At 43.4% G+C, this 20176-nt stretch overlaps 1 protein-coding gene across 1 annotated transcript in view; it reads left to right on the forward strand.

Annotated features, from left to right (window-relative positions):
* FOXP1 (forkhead box P1) overlaps window positions 1–20176 on the forward strand; it is a 380386-nt gene that overhangs the window by 30434 nt on the left and 329776 nt on the right. Inside the window, exon 2 of the mRNA XM_051788661.1 lies at window positions 14810–14937. The gene's annotated coding sequence lies outside the window, so the exon portion shown is untranslated. The remainder of the gene's footprint in view (window positions 1–14809; window positions 14938–20176) is intronic.

The raw sequence follows: 20176 nt of genomic DNA on the forward strand, positions 1-20176 counted from the left end.
ATGTTGTGTTTACCGAGTTCAGTAGCCAAAACACTTGTGCACACCCTTCAGTCTTGTAGGTCAGCTTTGCTCTAAAGTAACATATATGCCCATCTCTCTGCGTTGCATCCTAGGGAAAATATTTTGATCGTCGCTCCCCAAGCAGGGCTGGTGGGATGACACAAAGCAGTTGGATCAGGATACAGTTTGGGGACAAACACAGCTAGTGTTCCTGTGAGAGAGGCAGACTATAGGCAACTGAGTAAGCAAGAAGCGAGTGCTAGAAACAAAATTATATAGCATATGTGGGGGAGAAAAACAAAACAGTGACTCTGTTTCCACTGCCAGAATATTTAAAAACAAACAAACAAGAACGCAAGGCAAAGCACGCCTTGCAGTGAAGGGAACCTGTAGGTTTCCTCACTACGCCTGAGGCTGTTGTGTGGATCTTCTCTTGCCAGAACACTCTGGGGAGTTTGGACTGTCCCTCCTCTGATTTTCACTTCATGTTGCTTCACTGAATGGAGCCATCCTGGGGCCTGCAGAGACCCCTGGTTAGGGGAACCGGGAATAGGGAGCTTAAGCCTCCTTCCCTTGGAGTCAGAAGGGAGGCAAGGTTGTGTGTTCTTACCAGGTGCATGTTTTAGGGTTGATAGTGATGAAAAAAGTGTGTCACGACAAGAGAAAACAGCCTGAAGTTGCGCCAGGGAAGTGTAGTTTGGATATCAGGAGAAATTCCTTCACTGAAAGGGTGGTCAGGCACTGAACAGGCTACCAAGGGAAGTGATGGGAGTTGCCATCCCTGGAAGTGTTCAAAAAATGTGTGGATGTGGCGCTTAGGGACATGTTTAAGTGGTGAGATGGCAGAGTTAGGTTAATGGTTGGGCTCTGGGTCCCTTCTCCGCTGGGATGTCTGCAGCAGAGCACTGTGAGGAACTTGCTTTTGGGGGAAAGATCTTATGCCTAGGCCAGAATAAACAGAATATTTCTTAAGTTTTGAAAGGAATGCAAGAGGATGCCATGGAAATGAAAGATCCCATTTAACACAGATACTGCAACCTTGATCTTTTTTTTTTTTTTTTTGGTAAATTGAAATGTGGGAAAACATCTGAGATGTTGCAGAGGGTTTTTGGGAAGCCTGTGTTTCCCACACGCTCTGGTCTGTGCAATGTCTTTGTAGGTGGTGTGTGGTTTGTGTCAATCATCAGCCAGGTGCTAATGGTGATAGAGCTGCATTCAGCCTCTGAACCCTACGCTGAGCATGTTGTTCCCTGCAAACACATTCATACAAGCTGGGGGAGCTGCAGGCTTGTAGCCAGTTTTCAGCCATCTCCAGAGTTCCCTCCCGTAGCTCAGGCAAAGGCAGAATACCCCTTCTGCAGCAGCCTCAGACATTGCTGCGACGAGCCCTTCCCTTGCTGTGATATCAATTTAGCTGTTTCATCTTTTCCCCTGCAGACTAAGCAGCAGCACAGATTGGCCGTTATAATTAATTTCGTGCAGGAAGCAAGAGCTGAAAGTTCCAGCATCTCCTGATTTTCCCTCTGGTTGAAGAGGGCACTCCTTGTACCTGCTACTCTTCCAGTTACAGGGAAAATATGACACTTTTCATGGGACTGGGTATGGGTTTGGAGATGAAGTTTTAGGGAATCAGCCTAGCATCCTTGTTGGATCCAGATTGGAGCAACTGTTGAACCAAGTGAACAAAAGGATTAAAAGCAACTACGAGAGTTGTTGGGTCACTCTGTGTGCATGGCCTTTTGAGCTTTTTCTGTTATTACTGGTCTCATCTTACTACATTTCTGAATCCACCACCAAGAGCGCATCATAAGACAGTAAAAGTCCCATGTCAACCCAGTCGTGTCAGCACGTGATAATGGTGCTTTGTCCCAACGGTTTGTTTTTGAACAGGGTTGTTTTTATTAATCCTTTGTACCTGTTAGCATGGTCCTAGGATGCCTTGCAGAACTGCTCCTGCCAAGCACTGAACAGGCCTAAGAGTTGTTAAAACTTTAAATGAGAGGCAGCAGTGCTCAGCAATTCTCAGAAGTGCTCGGCACCTTCCAGGATAGAGCAATTTAAAAAAGAAAAAAAAAACCGAAACCCCGCACAACAAAAAAACATGAGATGTAGTTATGCAAATTATGACCTTTAAATGCATTTTATATTTGGATTGAAGTTGCTAACGCATTCTTTCCAAGTTCTGTTTTTCCAGTGGGATTCTGCTTCAGGTGCTTCTCCTTTGTATTGGTGGAGCGGTGCCGGCGCCGCAGAGGGAGTGCGGGACGTGATGACTCGGAAAAGCAGCCACCATGCTCCGGGATGGGTAGTGCTCAGTTAGCAAGGAGCCTGAATAGGTGGATTTTAATTTCTCTGGAGGGTCTGAGCACATTAACTAGATGGCAGATTCCTCATTAGCTAGATGGATTAAAATTTGTATCATGGCTGATGCCTATCCTGACTAATACATGTAAGTAACAGCTCGTTGTACTAGAGCTACTGGATGTGGCTTGGGTGGAGGAGAGGAATTGGCTTCTGCGGAGGATATTTGCAAAAAGTCACATTTCCACCATATGTTAGCAGGAGTCTCTTTGGATGCAGGTTTTGGATGGAGTCCTCTGTGTTGCTGTAATCTGGTTTGTCCTTTTTCTACCACTAGTTCTGAATCATACCAACTACTTGGACTCTTCTGCGTGTTTCCTGAAGGACAGTGGGAACATTTCTGCTGGCTCAGCTGCCTTTTGCCTCTTAGTTCATCTTGATGAAGAAGTAAGGTCTGGAGCACTGAAGGAGAAATTTTGTGTCAGTAAGGAGTGAGAAGGGCTGCAAAAAAATTGGAAAATTCTGCCAAATTTAAAAAAAAAAATAAAAAGGGAAGAAGAAGGAAGGTACCGTGAACCTCATCAATCCTGATTTAGGTCTGGCTTGTGACAAATCATTATGTAGGAAGGGAGATATCTCTTTAATTTTTAATAGCTTTGCCGTGAAGTTTTATTAGGCAATAATCTGGATCCTGAGTGGATAAAAGATAAGTGTGAGGGCCACGTAATTCTTTCCCCTCCTGTGCAGCTGGGAGAGGGAGAGAGGGGTCATGGGGAGCTGGCTGCCTCCTGGAACTCAGAGCAGCATCCTTCTGTGTGCCACAAGCTTACTGAGTGCTTCCAAATGGATGTTTACAACATAAATATGTTCAGGATGTGGGTAGCGAGAGAAGTGTGGGAATAGACGCGAAGGTGCATGGGAGTGGGGATGCGAAGGGGGAGGTGTGAAGAGAGCCAGGAGAGTGTGATGCACATTTTGCAGATAACTTCTCTTTGGGTACCTCCTTCCAAAGCCTGGGTGTGGACTTTGCTGCTCCTTACCAGCGTGTCCTGGGGCTTTGTGTTCACAGGAAAGAGGTTCTCTTACCCGTCTCTGCCAACATCCCTGATCCCTTATTTCCAGAACGGTTTATTTCCAGGGAACAGCAGCTGATAATAAGCGCAGAATGGTCAAATAGCTTAATTTGTAGTTTGGTGGTTGGTGGTTGGCGTTTCTTACAGTATTTCCCAGGCACTGAGTGCAATAGACATTTCACTGGCACTTAATAAAGCCATGCAGGGCACTCCTCGATAATATAATCCTTATGCCAGCCCGGCTGCTAAAGCCATGAGTCCCTCAGGCAGTAGTAGACAACTACACTTGGTGTTGCTGCTTGTTTTACTGTTGTCTCAGATGGCTAGGCAGCATTTCTGCGATTTTAAGGCAGCGTGTTATTGCAGTATCTGGGATGAAATTACCACTTACAGTTGTAGAGGTGACAATCTGGCACTCTCTGGCTGTTGAACATCGGTGACTTGGGGAGGCTGGAGGTGCAAGGCACCTTCATTGCACTGTGACAACTACCAGAGATGAGCATCTGGCCCTCTCTTGTCATTTTTTCCCCTTCTTATTTGAACATCTGCTTGCCTGATTGTTTTCTGTTTTTGTTCTTTTTTGTTCTTTTTTTTTCTTTTCTGTGGCTCTTTTAATTTGTGGTAAATGCGTATTTAATGTAAGTAAGATGTTAGCTTCTGTCTAGTTTTTCAGCAAGCATTCCAGTAATTACTGGAGTACCTTTGAATGCTACAGCTGCTATTTCTAAGTTAGAGAATCACATTTTCCAAGCATTTATAACTAAATTCACATGGGTAAAACTTGGCATTCAGATTGTCGGCCCACATATCTTATTTTGTCTTGATCCTTTAAGTTAGCATATCAGCTTTGTATTTGGTTGAAATGGTAAAAACGGCTTCTTGCTGCTCTGGGTGGGCTTGTAGTAGTGTTGTTTTATGAAATTGTTTTAATTTTTTTAAAATTGCATTGGTTTGAGCCCTGAAATTATTTCTTTGTAGTTACTAGTGTAGGTTGGTGTTTGTTTCTCCTTTTTTCTTTTTTTCTCCCCTCTCTCTCTGTCCTCCTTAGCCCCTATTAGTGTGAATCAGTCACTATTATTTTAATATTACTTGGGTTTTTATATTACGTCTCTAAGGAGCTTCTCAGAATGTGGTTTGATTCTTTCCCTGCTGATGTCAGGCAGTCCCTTCATGCCAGAGGATGTTGGCTAAGGCCAGGCTTCCCCCCGTGCCCTCAGCAATGTTAACTCAGTTTTTCCAGATGCTCCTGGAGACCCATGCACCCAGTTCCTGTTATTTTAGATAATTAAAAAACAGAGCCACCATGATTTCCAGTTCACCTTTTCTTTTCATCACAAATAGTGTTCTGTCCGTGGGACTGTGATGCCCTGTGGATTGGCTGCACCGGCAGCAGTGTTTTGCTTTGCATTATTGGAATGCTGGGTGGATTTGAGGATGTCCCAGTGCTGTCGTCACAGTTCCAGCCCCGCGGCTGCTCTGCAGCATGAACTGACTCTCTCTCTTTTTCTCTCCCTTTTTCCCTTTTCAAGCTGTGATGTCTGGTCCAGAAGAAACGTGATTTTTGCATTTTTCTGCTCAGAAAGTTATTTTTTTTTTCTCTTCTGAAACCGTTTTCTGGCACTCACAAGTTGAAAGGTAACAGGGGAAAAGAAATAAACAAAGGAAGAGATCTGAAATTTGACCTCCAAATATACTTAGTAGATGTGGTGGTTATTAGAGAGCTTTTCTGTGGAGGAAATCAGGTATAATGTATGGTTTGTTTCTGTGAATAGGTGTAGGGCTAAATGTAGGGCAGATGAGTTGAACAATAAAAACTAAATAGATTGATCTGGTTGGGCTGAAAACTTAAGAACTTAAGTAAATTATATTATTTAGTAACACAAATTTTGTAAAAAAGCCTCATTCTTCCAATAATGGTCTGAGAATAAAACCAGACTTAATTAATTACCAGTATTAATTTATGCCATTGTTATCAGCAATAGTTCCATTCACATTTTAATATTTGAACTGCTTAACTCTCATTTGTGGTAAATGTCCCTTTAATAGAACATGTAAGATGATGTTCCACATGTAGTTATGCTTTAATTACATATTTTCAGGAGGAAAACATATTCAAACTTTGAGGATAGATGGTGGAGTTTGACTTGAGCTCAGGTTTTATTTTTGTGTTACAGAAAGCTGGTATTTATAGGCCCTGTAGTGCTTGGTGCTCTGTGCTTCTGCTGTGGGATGCAGATACAGATGCATGATTATGGAGGAACGTGCTCAGTCAGTGAAGGGAGTGACTGGCCTGTGAACTGTCTGCAGGGCTGCTGGGGACCAAAATGGGCAGAAAATGACCCAAAATGCTCTTCCAGCTGCTCCACGTGGTGCCTGTGGGTGCACGATGGGATGGGCTCCCCTGCTCTGCGCCGTCCTCGTGCCCAGCGCCAGGACCTGCGGCGAGAGCATCCAGACAGGACTGTGGGTTTTGCCTGATGGGCGTTCTCAGAATCGCTTAAACTCGGGGAATTCATTGCTTTGGAATTCAGCAGATTTGCACAACTCCATGCATCTGTGCCTCCGTCAGCGTGCGCTGGCTTTCTGCTTTCCTCACCCTGTGCATCCCGGGATAAATGTCTTGTGATTAACGGCCCAACTCATGGGCTTGGGATCGGGAGCGTCTTATCAGCAGCCCTGCGAAGTTGGGGAGGGAGCAGCAGCACTGGGCGAGCGCGGGCCGGGCTGGGGCGGCTGCTCTGTGGTTTGTTGTGTCTGGTTTGGTTCCTACTTTTCAAGTTGCAGTTGCATTTGGTCATTCGTAGCTTATTTTCCTAGTCTGGCCAAGCCAGCAGGATCCCCGTGCGCTGCAGGGGAACATAAAACATCAGCCTTTAAGCTGGAGTGCTCAGCAGATAAGGATTTTAAGACTCTTGCATCATGCGCTATGTCTTATGGGCTTACTTAGTATACTCCATTTGATTTAATTTAGATATTGAATAAGGAGAAACACTTTAATAGCCAGAAAAAGTACTGCACGTTGTAGCGCCTCTTCTTTCCCCATTGCCTTAAAGACAGATGGCCGGGAGGGCTGGCTTAGGCTGCGATTACATTTATTTAATTGTAGGCAGTAACAGGGTGTTTTCAAACTGCTTAAAAATGATGTTACGCCTTATCTATGAAGTGTTTCAAAAAGCCAACGAGAATTCCTTGGGCTTTTGTTTTATTTCTTCTTTTCTGTGTCTAAATGTAAAGAGTAAGTTTTCAGCCTTTGCAAGGATTAGGAAATGTGCAAAATTAGTGGATTATTTCAGTTGGATGGCTTGGGGAGGGCATGAAAGTTAGTGGGTGTCTCTTCAAGGGGTGTCCCCCTTCCTTTTCCCATCTTATAAATACAAATGAAGACTGTAACCAAGTTGCTGTAACTGTTAGCTTGCCCGGTGCTGGGTAGCCATTTATCCTGCTAAAAGGTTTGGTTTGCTGCGTGTTTGTGTTGGCAGGATTAGGGATGGCTGAGGAGCAGGAGGTGCTGTTGGATGGTGTTCCCAGGAGTTAGGGAGAACCTCAGGATGTGGTTTTCTTGGTGTGGGTCAGCCTCGATGGCCGTGCTGGTGTCACTGCTTTGCAGGAGGCTGTGACAAGTGGGTGCTGTCTGTGCACAGTATAGATTAAAAGGAATAAGAAATAGCAAACCTGCCACGGAGTATTTTACTGTAGCAGTGAACAGGGAGCTGGCAGGAAAAATGAAATATTTGCAACTCATGAAGGCAACAGGCTTGGGAGTTCTGAGGTGGGATTGGGATTGTTTGCAGAGATCCCTCAGCTGGCCAAGATGCATATGCTGGATTTCATCACTGTAACATGCTTGTGTGCCTTTCACTAAACACCACAAAAAGTGCCTTTGGATCATACATTTGCATTTTTATTTTATAGGGCACATATTTATATAATACATTCTTGCATTTATTTATATTTATAGATAACTTTTCATTTGAGGCTATTAATTATTGCATGAGTCTGCACCACCCCGCAGTGATCACGGCTGCGTATTCTCTCTCAGTCAGTGAGAGCCTGGAGGATCTTCAGAGTGGGTGAAAATTATCCCAGACGTAGGTTTAAAAAAAGAAAGATGGAAAAAAAAAAAAGGGCAAAAGAAAAGCAGGCCTCCCAAAAGCTGTGGTGGAACCCGGTATTAGCAAATGCTTCTAGGAAGTTTGACTGAGAGCCATATGGCAATGTGGGGAGTATTATCCATCGCTCCAGAAGTTGGTCTCTGAATCAGCCTATTGACTTCAACAGCACTTAATCATGTGTTTTAGTTCTTCTTTGAAAAGGCTTGCATTCCTGAATCATGTCCTCCGATTTTAACCACTAGACGGTACTTTGTTGTGTGGTAGCAGACAAGTTCAGTCATATTTCTGTGACTAAGTTTGCAAGTTGTGACTGCATCACTAGTGAAGTATGCTGATGAATATTCCCCTTCTTATCAGAGTCCAAACATTTGCTGTTGTTCTTGAATTTTAGGATGAAACTCAGTCTCTCCTGGGAAGGAGTTGGTGGGATGCTGCGGGATGATCTGGATTTTGTATGTTTATCTGTAGCATTGTGGATGCTGTGATGGAAATAAACAGAGGCGAAACCAGTGATCTCAAATTACTGCTCTGAATTCTGCTTTCAAAATCCCTGAGTGTTGGTGGTGATCAAGCCCATATAATAAACCAAGAACCAGTCGTGCGGATCCAAATTTGGATTGTATCTGGATGCTGAAGAACATCCCAGAGCCTCAGATGGGGCTCTGCTGTGTCAGGGATTATTTGGACTCTGGTGGAAGAAAATGATGGGTTTGTGTGTCTCTGTGGGATGTACTAGTTCACATCCATTGCATCCATGAGTCCCCCCTGCCCTCGTGTCACTGCACAGGTGGAATTGCCAGGTACCACCTGTGGGTTGCCAGGAGGCAAATGTGGGTGCTGGGAGGTCCAGGTGGGCTCTGTTCAGCTGCCCCAGCAGCAGAAGGGGAAGTTCATTCCTCTCCCTGCTGCAGGAGTTCCCAGGGATTTCTGCTCCAGTCTGTCCATTATTAAAAGAAACTTGGGACAAACCTGTGTGCCACTACCTGGCTTGGCACACAGAGGGGAAAAATCCCTGTCCCAACCCATTCCTGGTGAGGGGGTGCATGGGCTGCACTTTCATCCCTGATTCATTATATTTCAGCAGAAATTTTTGTCTCACCTTTCTGTGTTTTTACAGCTAAAGCAGTTTTTACTTCCCAACTTTCAACATCTGGAATTCGGTTTCAGTTTATTAAAAAAAAAAAAATTCATAATCCACAGTCTGGATGAAACACCAATGCCTTTGTATTTGCCCACAATTTTTAGCTTTAATTTTGTATCCTTGGCAAATGCCAGAAGTCCCAAGTAGTTGCATGTTCAGTAGCTGCCGTTTTCTGCCGTGTCTTAGGCTCAAATCAAGGTTTTTTAATTTTTTTTTTCCTGTTAGACACTTTTCTAATTGGGGATAATACCAAAACGATTAATCAAATTAAGCATGAGAGCAAAGTGGCTGATGCACAAAGCTGTGTATAGCTGCTGTCTTCTGCTGCGAGGTTGTCTCCCCGTAGCTGAAGTTCCTTAATGGGCCTCTTAGGCTCTGGGTTTTTCTTTTTTAATAAGGTAGTGTGCAGATCCCATTGACTTCAGTTGTTGATTGGGTTGCCTGACAGCCGGGATATTAAGCCGTTTCTTTGTGACCGAGTTGAAGGCCAGATTTTCGAGGATTTTCAAATGCTTAGCACCCATAATTGGTGTTAGGTTTTTGTTTTGTTTTTTCTTTTTTTTTTTTTGGAAAAAGTTCAATTCTCATTTGGACATCTAAATAAGGGTGAGAGATTACGATACTTGTAGCAGCTAATGTTACTGGGATATGATGGTTGTTTTATTTTAGTATAACCTGGCTAATGTGCTGGTTACTTTACTATCCCAATAAGTTTTGTTCTTCTGCATTTCTGCCTTGTTTGCAGATGCTGAGCATTCCTGAAAATTCTGGTCTTGGAGGAGAAACTTCCTCGTTTCAGCCACATTTTTCCGTGTTTTCTATAGTGATTGTGGGGGAGGGGGGTGGCAGCATGAGTTGAGTAAATTAGACAACTGTTGGAAAAAAAGGGGGACATGCAAAATCAAGTGTTCTACTTGCGTAATCTGTTTAACACCAGCGAGCCACGGAGCCTTGTGGGACAGGGGAATAAAAGGAACATCTGTGCAGGCCACATGGCATGCTCCGGAGGAGCCCTCCATCCCAAGCAGCTCTGCTCTATTTGCAAATAAAAGCTCCAACCAACATCAAAAAGTTGAGGTGGATCCCAGCTGAAAGGGGAGAACAAATGTTACCACTCGGCACAGTGAAGTTCCCCTTGCAAGCAGCCTTTGTGGTCTTTTTAAGGATGCTTCGGGCATGTGTTTCTAATGGCAATTCATTTAAAGAGGAAAAAAGGGGGGGCAAAAAAGGATGGGGGGGAGGAAAAAGGTTATTTTGCAAGAAATTTTATCTGTATTGAAGCATTTTAGGAAATTGCTGAGTATCTCAAGCTACATTCAAAATAGAAAAAAGAATAAGGATGCTAGGACTTTTTTTTCGAGGGGGGGGGAATGTGTTTTGTTTGACTGTTTTGGGAGGGGTTTTTTTCCTCCCCCAGCTCCACCTGGATGTAGACATCTTGATATCCCAAAGCTTTCTAGCTGATCTTCCTCCTCTTATTTTGCTGCTGGTGCTGGTGGCTGGTAAACAGCTCCATGGTTAGGCAGAGCCCTGGGAATCTGCTCTGGCCCCACTCCCCCAGGACATTCGCTGGAGGGGAAGATAAACAAGCCAGCAGCACATTTTATTTCCACTGAAAACCTGTTAGAGTGCAAGGACACATCTAGTTTGGGGCTTTCCATTTTCTAGGCAGGCTGTACTGTTTTTAACAGAGTCATGTATCAGCAAGCTGGGTAGTCTGTATCGAGAAGGCACATAGTTTTTAATATGTAAATAGGAAAGGATGGTGTTTCATCTTTATTCCAATGTACCCAGGGTGGCAATAACGCTTTTTAAATCCCTGTGAAACAGATTGTATATGGCAAAATTAATGTCTCAACTCTCCAAGTATTTTCTCTAAAATATTTGAATTTTTGGGTTTATTATGCCGCTTGTTTAAAATAGCGAACGATATCAGCCGTGCATTCAAAGCTTAATTGGTGGAACACAGATTTATCCTAATTTAAAACAGTCACTTAAAAACAGTTTTGTATATATGTATACATGGGCACAACTTTTCATACAGTTGTCTGTTTTGGAGCGGTCTCTTAGGCACTGATGTACAAGTTGAACCTGTTTTCTTTTGTGCAACATGGCTTTGAGAAATCATTAGTTAAAACAGAGTTCTGTAGTTCCATTGCAGTCAGTAAACAGCCTGACATGAGTCGTGCGTGAGATGATTGAAGTTCTGCCTTTGATCAGGCTTTGATTGTGCCAAATATAATCCTGAGGTGTGTGTGTATCTATATATGTGTATGTGCGTGTCAGGGAAAGCTGCTTTAGAGATTTGGCCAAGTGGCAGAATAACGTGTCCATCAGGAATTGCCGTGGCAGGACAGTGATGGAAGAGCAGCAGCAGAACCACAGCCATGTGCTCATCTGTGTCACCCACTCCAGGCAGGGCATGGGGATCTGGAGATGCTTTGGGCCATTTTCCTCTGTTTTCAGTCACATTGCTGTTTATTTCCTCAGCCCCTTTCTGACTTGTCGGGCTCCTTGCTATCATTTCATGAGGACTTTTCCTCTGCTGTCCACTTTCTTCTTTAGGCTGGGCTCTGTTCTGATGCCCATCTGGTAGCAGTGGGCTGTTTTGCAGCTCACTGTGATGGCTTGGGGGGTTCTGCTGCACCGATGAAGGTCAGGCACAGGTAACCCGGCCAGATCCAAGTACCAATTCCTGACTTGCTCTGGTGGAGCATGGGAATTTCACATACTTTGTTTTGCAACCCCCTGCCTTTTTCCCCCACTGCACCTCTTCTCATTCCCCTGAGCACACAGTGATGCATCAGCTGCCTGTCGGGTGGGTCCTGCCCGCTGTACAAAGCTCCCTCTCACCCAGGCAGCCCTTGGCGTGGGGTGGCACTTCCAGCCTGTGCACCCCGCAGGCACGGCTGGATGTGATGCACTGAGCTGTTCCTTAGGTCACAGCCTAAACTCTTGACAGCTCTTTAGTGCACCAAGGGCTGCAGCCAGTTTTGCCGTTTGATGTATGAAACGATGCTCTCAGTTCCTTCAAAAGCCCTGGGAGCAACCAGACCTGAGGTGGAGATGCAGGAAGAGGGCTGGGAGCATCAGGGAAAGGTGAGGGACCTCATGCTGATGAGATGAAGTCCATAGTGATTTGCCAGATTGTCTGAGCTGTGTGCCTCTGCCTTTGAGATTTAAATAGTGAAATATTAAAACTTGTCTTTCAAATCTGTTCAATATTATGAAGATTAATTTTTGTTGGGGGCAGATTAATAGGTTTCCTATTCTGATTAATACAGTGATAATAAAACCGTTGTGATTGCTGGAATTAATGAAGCCCAGGTTCCTGTTTCAGGGTTTGATTGACTTTGTACTTCAGTTATGCTAAAGCTGCTGCATCTCATTGCCCCTTACTGAGCTGTAGCCCTTGAGGAATCTGTATGAGAGCAGGGCAGCCCAGAAGGTCTGTGTTGGAGGTCCCATCAAATAACCTTTTGGGGGAGAAGGTTTGTCAAAGAGTGATCAAGAGTTTTACTCATGTTGCAGCATTATTAGAGTTTCTGTATCTTTAACCCAGCACACTATTTTTGTGAGAGTTGTAGAAGAGGAGTGGCCAACTCAAATGTGTGGGCACATCATTAAAAGCTTCAATTTGTCAATGCCAGATCGAACTCGAGTGTGTGGGTAGATCATTAAAGGCTTCAGTTTATCAGAACCAATCTATAATCTGTTCCTCTCCCTCCTCCACCCTTCCCCTCAGCAGTACACGTAATTTCCACAGGTTCTCCAGTGCTGAGGTCCATGGAAGTGCCTGAGCTGCCTCTGTGCCCCCAGGCCATGCTGGGCTCCCTCCTTGGCAGGCAGCCTCTGTGCTGGGCTCAGCCTGGAGCTGCCAGTGAGCCGGCTGGCTCTTGGAGACAGCTGATCAAATGGGTTTGGAGGCCTCCAGTGGTGCAAGCCCCAGAGTTAATGCTGTGAGAACTCATGTCTTTGGGAGCTCTCTGCTCCCATTAATCCAGGGGATTCAAAAGATACAGGTGGGGCTGGGCACAGAAGGTACATGATGATCATGTAAGCTTTGTTCCCTTGGGAAACCTGGCTGAAGAAATGTTTTGTGGGGTATTATGGTGAGGTCAATTTTTGATGGTGCAAGAAGCATCCAGTTTTCCAGGTGCACTGTCAGAGTTCAGGCCTGATGTGTCTACCTACTCCCAGTACTATTTCTTGTTCCTTGTGTAGAAGCTCTCCCAGCTTTCAAATCTCCTTGTTGGCAAAACAATGCCAAGATATTCCTTATGCTTGAGGAGGGATGTGAAGGTGAAGAGTGATCTGGAGGTGAGGACAGTGCTTCTGTACATTGTAGCCCTCATCTGCCACAGACCAAATATATTATCTGGACAATAATTTTGCTTCAAAAGTCTCGAACATGAACTCTTTTAGCAAGCACTAGCCAAAATGAGCCTCAATTCCTCGTCTTCTAAACAGGACTAATGGTACTTTCCTACTCTACAGACGTATCATGGATAAAGATCACTAAGCAGCTGAATACTGTGGTGCAGCAGGTCAGCTGGAGAAATCCTGCCCCAACATATGTAGATGCAGCTTTTTGCTCAGCTACAAATCCATCTGCATATCTGTCATCAAGCACAGCAATAAAGCAAGGCTCGGATATGTGTTTCTGACACTGCTCCATTGCTTCTCTCAAGTGCTCTGCTCCTCATGAATAAAATAAAACTGATACAAGATGCAGGTCACTTTTGGTTTGCAGGTGTTGCAGAGTCTCCAAGAAAGAAATCATGTTTAGCATAAATGCTGTTTAAAAACCCCATTTGGATCTATTTTTATTGTGTAGCACAGTTTTGTAATAGGGTCGCATAATCCCTATATTTAGATTTCTGAACTCTTGTGATCTTTGAGCCATTGCATTGCATTCAGTGAAGAACAGGAGAAAGCCCCAGGGCCAGAGAAGTACCTGAATTTTGTCTGAAAAAATTTCATGCAGTTGTTGTTAAGACAGAAGCTTCCAGATGTTCTCAGGAAGGCGGCAGTGGGCTGCCAAAATAATAAACTCCACGGTATTAATTTGAAGATGGCAGCACTTGCCCCTGTCGGAGTGCTGGTAGATGTAGGGAGGCTGGGAACAGCCTTGTGGATACTATGGAAGGAGATAGTTAGGGAATGAAGGAGTCAGAATCACCACATGGTTTTTGCTTTCATGTTTTTTCTTGCTCCAGTCCTTCAGGACAGTTTCTTCCATTGCAAAGTTTGTTTTCTCCACTAGGATTTATTGCTGCAGATCCTGTTGTGTAGTGGTCCAGGGAGCAGAGGCTCTTCCAGCGCTGATGCATCCATTGGGAATGAGTGCCCTTCCCCAGTCTGGGCAGGCACCAGACCTGCTGTTTAAATCCCATGTAGTTTCACTGGTGTGATGCAGAACAGCCCCAGGAACACCTCTGGTTGTATTTCTGAGTATGAGTTGTTACTCAGTGCAGATACTTTATCAGTGAAAATATTATACATCTTATTTTAGAATACCCTTATTAGTAAAATGAATGTTTCATTTGTACAGGGAGCAGCTTCCTCTGAGCTAAGCTTAAGCTCAATCTGTGTTACTAATAGCTGGGGAAAAAAAATACTAATTGGTATTTCTTAACTGATGTTTGCAAATTTTGCCTTTCCACCCTGAACATCAAATAGTTTTTATATGTGTTTTTCCTTATCTCAGAGGAAAGATTAATAGTAACAAGAGATTCTACATTTTGTTAAGGCTTTATCAGGATGCAGTGAGTGAAGACAGAGAGTAAATAGTTCAGAAATTCAGAGAGTGTTATATTTTGATAATGCTAAGTAGGTTAAAGTATCTGGATTTTGTACTCAGTGCAGTGTTTTTGAGCAGAATCTGGATTTGGATGGTGACACATTTTGGTATTTAGAAGGAACATAAGCTCGCCTGTCGGAGGAGCACGTTGCAAATGTGAAATAAGCATGTCTCTAAAAACCTTTCTTAATATTGTAAGTTTTGGTTTTATTTAAAGCCAAATAAAGTCTGCTGTGTGATAATGTTTGATACGTAGACACGCTCCTATAATGCTCCCCCCACCTCCAGGGTTTATAACCACCTTTTATTTTCAAAGGAAAACGATAGGCTTTGATATGATTCTGAGTGAAGTTTTAAAACATTTTTTTTTGTCTTTCAGTCTCCTGAGAACGTTTTTTCTGAGTGACTCCGGCTTCCAGACACATTTGCCATGAGAAGGGTTTCGATCCTTTCCTGTGTTTGCCCTGAGTCATGAATGGATATGTGTGATGCCGGCAAGTAAAACTGGTGAGTCGCCAAACCTGAATTTGCAGTAACTCTCACTCATTCTTTCTTACAAATTCTCTTTCCCTCACTCTTTTCTCCCCTTTTTAATATGGTGGGGGTTTGGGTTTAGTTTTTGTATTGTCTGTGTTTAAAAGCAAGTCACCAAAATAACCTTCATTGTAATGAAATAGAAGAGATACCAAATATTGGCAATACAGAAAAAAATATTCCCTTCCTTCCTTTCTTCTCTTCATCCCCTCAAATCCTATGAACTATGAGGCCTGAAACTGAAGCCATGCAGATAGACAGGGTCTAAACATGCTTATGTGGGCAATGCATGTCATGATTAAATATGAATATGGAGAGGTCCCTTTGCCATCATGTGTCACATGATGGACTCTCAAAGGAGCCATTACCAACAAATAATTAGCTCCACTGTTTGCTGCACTTGCATCCTAGTGACAAAATGGTGTCACTGGTACACAGGAGAGTTGTCTTACGTGCTTCAGCATGGCCTTGGAGGCTCCTCCAGCCTGGAGGAACACGGAGACCAAGCCTCTAATACCCAATTTTGGTCAGGCTTGAGAGGGTGGCATGGAGCAGCCCCTTCTCTGTTAATGGCCAGTTTTCATTTCCCGGTGGGATTATCAGCTGAGAAACCTCTCAGTCCCTTTTGTGCCATATGGGTGGTGGTTGTGCCTTTCCCAGCTGTCCCCACCCCCCTGCAACCTGGCATGTGGAGCCCTCTCCTCTCACCTGCCCGCTCCTGACTGCCTCCCTTAGTAACTGGGGTGAGAGGAGGGGCAATATTAGTTTAGGAAAACCAGAATCATCTGATTTTACAGCAAAATTGGAAGGTCTATGTAAGAAATCTTTCAAACCCAGGAAATCTGCATAATTAAATTGTGTAGGAATTGGGAGCACAAATTGTTTTTTAAAATAAATGGAGATTTCTATTATATATTTAATATCTCTCTGTGTGTTGGAAAGTGCATTTCAATTCAAAGATTATAAAACCTGAGAAATTCACACTTCAGTGAATTGTGACTTTTTTTTTTTTTAAGTTCCCATTTTTTTCTTTTTTTCCAGAGGTAGCATAATTACCATGTCATTTAGCAAAGATTATAATAGCTGTTCAGATTTTACCGACTGGTGTAGTAAACAGTTGAATAAACCCATATGGCAGCTCAAAGTGTGCATGCAGGAGAGGGATTCTTACCATTTCCTTCATGTCTGAATTACCAACCTCACTGATATGACTGAGATCCCCAAACAGGGACCAATTCCAGACTTCTCCAGTCATGCAAAAATTTCTCACTGCTCTGTCGCATATGAATCAATTGATTTTAATCACGGTGGTTAGGTAATTAATTATTTCTTTGTGCCTATGAAGTATACATGGGAAATGTGGGGTTATATGCAAGGTACATGCCTCGATATAAAGCACTCTGCATTTGCTTAATGCCTCTTTAATAAGTGTAAATAATGCCTGGGGTGTGACTCTTACCGTCCAAGTACTATTAAAGATCAAGACTCCTCTAAGGCTGGCACAGGAGAGGTGTGGCATCACTGGGTACTGTCATAGCCCCATGGCAGTGCCTGTAATGACACTTTGTGTCTGGTCTCAGTGCTGGCAAATGGAAGGACTGGGGGATTTTGAAGCATCCTCTTAAAACACCTGGTTGAGGTATGGAGTTATGAAGCTGTAACCAACCAGCATCTGGAGAAAAGACAAAGTGTTCGAGTAGTGTGCCCTCTGGATACCTTCACTATTAAAAAATAAAAGCAATGAGAAGAAGAATTGTTAACTCTCTCCAAATGCTGGCTTGAACAAAGAAAAAGGCTCGTGGTGTTCCTTCTGAAATTCACTTACTTCCAGTTATCTTAAAATTTTCATGTCACATAATAGCTTTGAAATACTTTCTGAATGCATTAGACTCTCTCTAGCTGCTTTGAAAATACTGCAAAATAATAATAGGAAATGACCAAGCATTGAGCATTCCCACTGGAAAGGAGCAGTTGGCCCAAACTGGTGCTTGTGTTCATCTTAACCCTGATGTACGACCAACCCTCCACCATAATTCTATCAAGAGATGGTAAGTTGCCTAGCAATGTGCTGACTGCAGAGGGTACGTGTCGAGCTAATTCAGTTTTTGTTCTCGTTTTCCTTGAGAGTTCAGCTTAAAGGAGTGATCCTTTCTCCAGCTGCAGCAAGAGCCACTTCTCAGCAGTCTCTCTTGTTCCCCGCTCAAGTGTTCCTGGTGATGTCAGGAATTCATTCACCGCCGTACACGTTTTAAAAGTTTCCAGCTTATTGAGTAACCAAATGTGGTTTCTGGTGATTGTGTTGACTGAATACGTAGGGCCCTTCGAAGAGGCAAGGGTTTTATTTAAAGCAGAGCGTTTAGTTGTATACCATTTTATGGCAGGCAAAGGTCATCTAGGGTAAGCAGCCAGAACAGTGAATTGCCTCATTGCAGCACCTCGGAAAATGAGACAGAAAGATACGGTAAAAGGTTTTAACAAATTGCTCATAGTTATACATTTTTAAAGTCGAGGAACTGGTGCTGTGTACATTTTTAAATTGGAGATAACCATGCTTGTACGATAAATTGAGTTAAGAACAGAACAAATCAAAATAATGGGGTGGTACTAAAAACCTGGTGGTGCAGTGAGTTGGCGGCACGGCGTGTGCCGACGGGGCTCGGCGCTCTTGGGAACTTGCCATGTCCCTGCACGGCTGGAGGCATTTCCACCAGGATTGTGGGGTCCTTTTTGTGTAAGGGTGCCCCTTACTCAGGCCTCTCCTCTGGCTCCTGATTATCCAGAGGGCTGTGTCTGCCCCTGGTACTTCTTGCAATAGCCAGGGAACAAGAGCCAAAGGGGCTTGTCCCACAGCTGCGGGGCAGGAGTGGGTTCTCCCAGGCTGTGTGTCAGTGGGATGAGAGGAGTAGGGAGAGCTCCAGGAACCAAGCCCATCATCCCCCTGGCAGAGCTGCTTGTTGGGAGAGGTGGCAGCAACCTGGAGATGCCACTTCTGTCCTTGCAGGATCCCTCTTGCTCCTTAAAGCATCAGTGGCTACTGAAAGACTTTGTTTTCCTGAAACTTTTCTGTCCGTGGAACTTTCTCTGTGGCGGGGGGAGGAGAGAAGAAGTAATTTTAACAATTTAATAAACTACATAATGTAAGTTTTATAAGCTGGTGTGAATGCTCCTAAGTATTTTGGTCTTTTTTCATAACACAATGAACCTAATATTGGTAAAAATACAGATCTTAGCTGCCACCATAAAGAGAGGCTAGATTTAATAAACAGTTATGAATGTTGGCAGCTGCCTATCAGATTGTATAACATCGGCTATAGCACATGAAGACAGTGTCAACTTACATTTTATCTCAGAAGTATTTTCAAAGCATTTATTTTGCTTTCTCTTGAGTCCTTAACCTAATTCAAGTTATATAATTGGCGGAATATTTTTCCACACCGCTAATTGGCTGGGTGCCAGCGTGGAAACCATTGTATGACTTGATGATGATCAGGAATTAACATGACATTTGCGTGGTGGTAATGGAATACATTAGTAATGTAATTCATGACTGTAAGAAAGAGACCATCATCTCCCACCTCTGATCAGCAGGAGGGGCTGGGAGGATGATGAAATGCTCCCAGCAGGCACCTCACAGCAGTGGCTGGCCAATCTCGATGTCAAATTTAGTTTTAAATTCTTCAGACAAAGCTGTAATGCTTACCAATTAATTACTACAAATGTCAATTAAAAATCTACCAAATAATGCAGTAAGATTAAATTTCAATTAAAAAAATTACATTTAACAAGGAAGATACAACATTATTTTAATGAATTCTGCTGAAGGTGACAGTTTATCTAGATATATTTATACCGTGTAGGTGGATCTAAATTCATTGGATGATGTTAACCATGTTACTGTGTGTACATATTAGTTTTGAAAATTATTTCTACTTTGGCTATGTCCTGAAAATCCTGGGGCATCAGGGGCATTTCTTGTCACCAGGAGAGAGGGGGATTTCACGCCTTCTCAGTAAAAAAATCTTGTCACACCAAAATTGAAGGCTTTATTATAGACCTCTATCCTGACCAAATTTGTGATAGTTTTCATTCCTTTTTTATTTAGAAAAACACATACAGAATTTTTGTTGTGGTAGTAGTAGAACAAGCCCTGACTTTTCTATGTTTATGATTTCTTGGGACAGTTTTTCAAGTAATCTGTTTTTATTATACAAATAATATCCATTATTCCAATAAGTCACATAACAGAAAAAAATATTGCTGTGTGAACGTGATGAACTTTATGTCCTGAGCAGAGATTTTATCTTCAAAGCTTCATCTTGGCTCAGTAGAAGTTGTGAATGTGTAATTAAAATCACCTAGTTGATACTTGAGATGCTTTAAGGTATATTTCAAACCAGCAGAGATGTCACATGGTGTGTGAAGTTGTGAGTTTGCACAAATTGCAAGTGTGTGTACGACAAACTCTTGTAAACCACCTGCATCTGTTGGATGCAGAGTGTTAACAGTGCAGAGTGGGGTTTGTAGCTGGAGTTCTGTGTTGCAGTAACTCTTTTTATTGAACAGGATGGTTCTTACGCTGTTGGAGATGGAGGTGCTGGTGCTTTGGGAAGGTGTGAGAGCCTGTACACGCTGGTGTGGCACAGGGGCAGAGCTGGGGTGAGAAAGTGGCTACCTTGGTATTAAAGCACTTGGGAGCCAAGGCCTCTAAATGTGATCTGAAGAATAATTTCTCAGCTTCCTTGAATTTTTTTCCCCCCCAAGATTTTATTATGTTTTCACACCACCATGTCTAGGTAAGAAGGAAGACATAATTGAAGAAACCTATTTTATATGTCAAGGCAGCATGGAAGGAAGTCCCTCTCAGGGACCGGAGGCTCCTTTTCCTTGGCACTGCTGTGTCTGGAGCTGTTGAATTTCAACAGGTTTTAACTTAAAATAAAATATAAAAAAATACAAGGCGCAGGCAGAAAATGGGAAAAGCCAAACAACTGCTCCTGGCAGGTTAAAGCAATGATATGCTCTTTACTAGACAGGCTTTGCAGGTCCCTTGGATGCTGCTCATGCTTTGCCCATTGGTGGGTGAATGCAGCGGGCATGGTCTGTGTCTCACTGCTGCAGTTCAGACACCTTTGGGTATTGGTGACAGCTTTACAGGATCATTCCTGCTTTGTGCTATTACCTGATAAAACTATCACCAGCAGGAGATGGGAGA

This window comes from Manacus candei, unplaced genomic scaffold (assembly GCF_025592945.1).
Source record: "Manacus candei isolate 608988 ecotype Guabito, Panama unplaced genomic scaffold, ASM2559294v1 h1tg000025l, whole genome shotgun sequence".
NCBI classification, from domain to species: Eukaryota; Metazoa; Chordata; class Aves; order Passeriformes; family Pipridae; genus Manacus; species Manacus candei.